This window comes from Rhinolophus ferrumequinum, chromosome 15 (genome assembly GCF_004115265.2).
Source record: "Rhinolophus ferrumequinum isolate MPI-CBG mRhiFer1 chromosome 15, mRhiFer1_v1.p, whole genome shotgun sequence".
In the NCBI taxonomy this organism is placed as follows: domain Eukaryota; kingdom Metazoa; phylum Chordata; class Mammalia; order Chiroptera; family Rhinolophidae; genus Rhinolophus; species Rhinolophus ferrumequinum.
This window is the reverse complement of record NC_046298.1, coordinates 23,216,744-23,222,743: the sequence shown is the minus strand read 5'-3', so window position 1 is coordinate 23,222,743 and position 6,000 is coordinate 23,216,744.

Genomic DNA, 6,000 nt, shown 5'->3' with positions numbered 1-6,000 from the left:
GAAAATTAAACCCACATACAACCAGATTGATTTCATGCTTACTTTGCTAACTTTGCTATCTTTTATTTAGATTAATAAATGCTTAAAAAAAAAAAAAAAAAGACACCTGTGGTTGAGTAGAGAGGCGGTCTTGCCTTCATGGAGTAAAATGGATCTGAGTACATTATGCTCAGAAAAATAAAAGGGGCTCCATTTCAAGTCCCTTAAATAAACTTATTTCCAAAAATAATGATTATGAACTGATTTTCCATGAGGCAATTAAGTATCAAAGAAAAGACCTGCTAGGACACGAAATTAGTGCTTCAGTTAAACTTCTTTCTCAAGAATGTTTCCATTTCATTGTCATTTAAAATTTGTACAAGATATTGTGTAAAAAAACAATAATAATATTTAGCAAATTTATAATCACCTCCATCATGAGGCTCTTCAAGCAACTTGCATGCTTTTTATCATTACTAATTTACTTCATCCTTTTCAATAGTGTATTTGTTCCCTATTGTTGCTATAATGACTTACCACAAAATCAGTGGCTTAAAACAATACAAGTTTATTATCTTATGGTTCTGGAGGTCATAAATTTAAAAAGAATCTCATGGGGCTAAAATCAAGGTGTCAGCAGGGCTGCATTCCTTTCTGGAGAATCCATTTCCTTAACTTTTTCGGTGGCCTGCATTGGCTGGTGGTCCCTTTCCTCCATCTTCAAATCCAGCAACATCTAGTTGAGTCCTTCTCAGGCTGCCACCTTTTTGATTCTCTCTTCAGATTCTCTCTTCTACTTTAAAAGGTCCTTGTGATTATAATCCAGGAATAGCTATCTACTTCAAGATTAGTTGGCTACCTTAATTCCATCTGCAACCTTAAATCCCCTTTACCACGTAACTTAACATGGAAGTTACTAAAAGCAAGAGAAAATTATTTTAAATCAAAATGACCAGTCTATTGGTTGTTAACCCTAAAAGCTGAGAGAGTAAAGTTAACCTAAAATCCCAAAACAGTTAGAATGGCAAATTCTGTAATAAGCAGAGGACTTCTTGATTTATGTATAACTTTAGAAGCCCCCATGTCCTCTCAGAAGAGTAGATACTAGTATTAGAAAGGTGCTCTGCTTACTGGGCTAGATGAACATTTGGGACATGCAAGTCTGCAAGTAGTCACCAGGCCAGCGTGAAGTCTTCTATACAATGAAGTTGTAAGAACTTTGAACGGCCTTGCCAGTTGAGGATATCAATATGGAAATGAAGAGAAATCAAGTGGACTAGTGCTGAATGGCGTGTAGAGATGTGAGAATCACCATTAGTCACAAGAGAGAAGGGAAACCTGGAAGACACGATTAATGAGGGTTAGTTAAACCCAAAACATCTATAAGGATATGACTACAATAAGGAACTCTGATAATCAGTGATAGGGTCCCAGGTGGAGACTATTATCTTTCCGATAAAGTCACCTTTTGTTCCACTCTGAATGGAATTCTGGGCATGTCATTTTCTGCCTTATCCCTCTCCTGCTTTTACTACAACTCCTCTAAACCTTTGCCATTGCACCAGCCAAGATTTTCAGTACCATCTTGCAGAGTGGTGCAAAGCTTCAAAAGTGACCTGGGAAACTTTAAAATATATTGGTGTCCTAGCCCCATACGAGACCAAAGTCAGGATTTCTGGTCATGGGGCTGGCATCAATGTTTATTTTTTAAAGCTGCTCAGATGTTTCTTGTACACAGTCAGGGTTGAGACCTAGACCCCAGGGTTGGGGATGCAGAGGGAGCGGCAGGTCCCTGCTGCTCCTCACAGGAATTGGGTGGCAGGTCTTTCAGATTCTTCCATGTGAAGCATCAATAAGGAAGATGAGGTTCTCCTGGCAACCACATCTCCGAGAATACCTGTGAACTTCCCACTTCCTTTTCTGTGTCTTCACAAAATGTAGAACTGAAAAGAAGAGAGAGAAATAGAGGAGGTAAGAGAGAAAGATACCTGTTCCTATAACACTTCCTTCCCCTAGCTGAATACGAATTGCCTCCAACAGAAAAGGCAGCTCTCTCCACAGTTAGTGTGCTGGGAGAAATCAGAGGCTATTCCTGTACCCCTTATCAAAGGAGGACACTGATTGCTCTCTCAGATGAAACTAAGACCCCAGGAAATTTGATGGCTCCCTCCAGCTTTCTCAGCCTAGGCACCTCACTTAATGTTATATTTGCATCTTGTGGTAAGGGGAACTCCTTCAGGCAGCCCATCCCACACTCCCAACATGCAGCAAGGTACAAGGTTTTCTGTGTGAAGGTCCCACACCCCTCGAGAGATTGTCTCAATTTCCCCTGTGCTGGCCAGCAGGAAGTGAGGACAGGAAAAAAGAAAACCATTGGTCTTGTTTTCATTTCAATCTGATTTCTGGTTTTGGACTCTGGACAAAATATTGGGAGTGGAGTGGGACTTCCCCTGTCATAATATGTAATCCCCTCAGAACAAATGATTATATAAAATATTTATCCACAGACTTGGTTTTTTCATTCACAAATCTTCTCTTCTATCAAAATACAGGAGCCCAATCTCTGAGTTTCAAGAAGGGAACTGGAGAAAAGGGCAGGGAGGGGACCATGAAAGATGTTAAGTCTTGACTCTGTGGTGATGTAGCACAGGCTACTGTGGAGAAACTACAGAACGAGAAGACAGTATGGACACGAGGAAACTTGTACTAAGTAAGTGGAGCTCCTGAGGAGAACAGAGGGCGCTGTGGATTGTGCTCTAGCTCTATAAGGAGGTACATGTGGCACCCGTGGGTATGGGGGCTTTCACAGAAGCAGCCTGGGAAGAAGACATAGAGCTCTGTTTTAGTCTCCATTCACCTCCATCCCTCCCACACACAGTGCTTTGCGACAGCCTTGGCCCAACACTGCCGCCAGGTATCCCAGGGTTATCAGAACACAGCACTGCTGCACCGCTCACAACAGACTGATGGGCTATTGTGTTGCCATCTCCCATTGATTCCTCCTTCCCTACTCTAAAACTCTCAACTGCAAACCTAGAGAGATACCTGCTCCTTAACTTGGAGGATCAGCAGGGGCAGAGAGCCTTTCAGAGTGTGAGGACAACAGTTCCATGATGCATGCAGCTCGTTTCTTCTTTACGTCCAAACACACCAGGAGAGGCACAGCTCAGTATCTGTCCCTGGCTTTGCCTGCCAGACAGGGTGGCGAATAAGTGAGGGGAATATGAGCAGCTCACAGGCCATAAAAGTGGGGGAAAAGGGCAATGAACGCAATAAGAAATACAAAAAGTGAATAATGCATCTTATGTGTATTAATGAAACACATGGCAAGAATTTAACATAAATTCAAAATGGAGAATCGTCATTAACATGAAAGAGGAATAAGAATACAAAATCCCAAGTAGGGGTTAAATGGGGTTACAACTGTTACACAATAATTGCATTATTTTGGAAATATAAAAAATACTAATTTTTTTATAGTAAGCTTTAACAAGTCAAGGATAAATATCGTAATCAACTGAATAAGACCTAAAAATCAGAAAGGAATGGCGATAACAAAAATATTTGATTAATCCAAAGATGTACCAGCAAGGGGAGGAAAAGAAATAAAGAAAGTGAAGGGGAAAGTACAGAAAAAGCCAGATGGCAGACATAGTAGTAAGTAATTACAGTAATAACTGTAACTCAATAAAATGTTAATGAAATAAACATTCTATAGAAGGCAAAGATTTTCAGATTGGATAGAAATAACAAAACTCTACTACATGCTGTTTACAAGATATGTTTTCAAGAACTAAAACCTGTCTAAAATAAAGGGATGGGGAAAGATACCATAAGATCACTAAAATAAAGCGGGTATAAATGTATTAATAGCAGACAAAGAAAAGTTCTAAGAAATATAACTTAAATATAATAAAAAGGACATCAATTAAGGATAGAAATGTCATAATACAGAGTTTAATTGAACTTATACTAAATTTATTTTCAATACATTGCTAATTTCTATTTTCTTTAGAATTTGTAATATATATAACATAGGCATATGAGAAATTAGGCTGTTAAATAGTATTTTTCTTTATATTTTTCTTTATTTCTTTTTGTTTGTTTGTTTGTTTGTGTCCAGTGGTCAAGCTGCATAATGACATAAACAGGAGAACTTCATGAGCCTCCTTTAGAATAGTATTAAAAAGCACCACGATAATGAAAGCTAATATGAAGCTCCTTTGGTGTGCTAGACATGGCAATGAATGTTACATGTACTGTCTCATATACTGGCAGGAAATCCTGCTGTTCAGACCTGGAATTATCAAGCTAGCATGAAACCTCATTGCCTTTATTAATAATGAAAGAAAAAAAGAGAGAGAACTATTTATCTGACCTGTAGGATTATTTCAAAGGATTTTACAGTATTATGAAAATGAAAAACTGGATTAAGAATTTCAAAATCTTTCTTTTGAAAAATATACATTGAACCGGGTGATTCTTAAATTTACAAACTCACCAGAATCCCCTGGTAGACTTGTGTAAACAGATTTCTGGGCCCATCCTGGGAGTTTCTGAATCAGTAAGTCTGGAGAGGGGCATGATAATTTGCATTTCCTACAAATTTCCAGGTGATGCTGTTGCTGCCGGTCCCAAGACCACACACTGAAACAGCCACCACTTTAAACAAATGAATAGACGCACCTGGGAATTACCTCATCTCCAGTATCTGTGTAATTCTTTGTTTTTTTCTATTCAGAAACATTGTATTAGTTTAATGTGAATGAGATTTCTTCCACATGAAAGCTAACAAACACTTAATTGGATATTTTCCATAAAACGACTGTTAGTACTGACCCCTTATCCAGAAACCCTCCATGTGTCTCAAAATCACGCCAGCTCAGGGACCTGCAGAGCCTAAATATAATAGTTCTCACAATCCCCCTTCAAAGTTCTAGAGTCCCAAAAGGTGCATTTTATTGCGGTGTTTGGTCTTTCAAATCTGTTCGCATCATTGCCTTTTATGTTGCTCCTTATTCCCACGAACACTGAGTCCCATTAAAGCAGGAAAACATTGCAAATGAAACTACCCAAAAAAATCAAGAGTATCCACAAGACATTGATACTTGCCTTCTGCCTTTTTATATGAAGTTTAGTGTGTCTAACTTACGACAGGGAATGGATATAAACAAAAATCTTACCAAGAGCAACAATAAGTTGGAAAGAAAATCTAATGCGACATAAGACACAGTATCTTGAATTGGGTTGGTATTTGGTGCAGCAGCAGAACAGAAAGAGATGAGTTCCTCTAGAGGTGTACCTGATAGGACATGTGCTATACAAAAAAGTATGCACGACAAGAACAGGAATCAGAGAGATCAATCAACACAACTGCTCCCAGATCATTAGGGGGATATAATTATAGCAGTACAGACCAGGATGAATTAAATATGTTCTAAAGATCTGCTATACAACATTGTACATAGGGTCAACGACATTGTTTTGTATACTTATACATTTGTTAAGCGGGTATATCTCACGTAAAGTGATACTACCAAAATAAAATAAAATTTAAATACATGTGTATGTAAAGACGAGACATCAACATGAAACGACATAAACGCTTTTTTGTACATGGGGTCTTGGCAGTGGCACATGTAGTTATTTCACTCACACAAGGTCTGTGTTCTGTGGATCTGATAGAATAGAGAGGAAGGAAGACAAGGTGGCTTGTGAATTAGATTGCTTTGAGGAGAATCTGTTAAGGATGTATTTGGCTAAACATTTGCATTATAGGGTAGAGCCTACCCGCGCATGCATGAACATGCACACACAAACACAGTGATTACATTATTTATACTCAAGTTGTCTTACTTTTCAGCAACATTGCAATGATGCAAACTCTTAAATATTATTTATTATCTCAGTTTCCCCAATTTCACACTTGAGTTTTTTCAGGTACTTGACAAGATACAATCACATATGATATAATTGTGACAATATTAAAACAATTAGAACCAAAAATGCTCTTGGTTTGAT